Source organism: Sinocyclocheilus anshuiensis, unplaced genomic scaffold, assembly GCF_001515605.1.
Source record: "Sinocyclocheilus anshuiensis isolate Anshui unplaced genomic scaffold, SAMN03320099.WGS_v1.1 scaffold1067, whole genome shotgun sequence".
In the NCBI taxonomy this organism is placed as follows: Eukaryota; Metazoa; Chordata; class Actinopteri; order Cypriniformes; family Cyprinidae; genus Sinocyclocheilus; species Sinocyclocheilus anshuiensis.
Window position 1 is genome coordinate 101,007 of NW_015547739.1, and position 586 is coordinate 101,592.

Sequence of the window (586 nt, forward strand, 5' to 3'; positions counted from 1 at the left end):
TAGTGTTATTTTAGTATCATTATTATTATACACTATTATAGTTTTTGTTAATATTTTGAACTAATTTTATTTTTAGATTTTCTGTTTTCCTTTTAAATTTAAACTTTTAGTAATTTTGTTTTGTTTGTCATTTTTATTATTTTATTTTTAAAAAGATGATTATTATAGTTTTTTATTGACTTTAATTTTAGTTATTTTAGTACTATTTTAATGCTTAAACTAATTGAAATGTTGCTTTCACTAAAAAATAAATAAATAAACATTTTAACCAAGGGTGTAGGTTTGATTGTGGTATTTAATTTAATAATTTAATTTAATTTAATTTAATTTAATTTTATGTAATTTTATTTAATTTTATTTTATTTTATTTTAATAAAGTAACTGACTGAATATTGACCTGGTCAAGTCAATATTCAGAGTCTGTCTTGACAAACCTTGCTTTTCCTAGTTAAAAATGACAGTTCTATGAATTTCAATTGATTTAATATTCAGCTTTCTTACATAAATTGAATAGCAATTCTGCATCATACTACCTTAAAGGGGTCCTATTATGCTCTTTTACAAAGTCTTGATTTTGTTTTGGGGG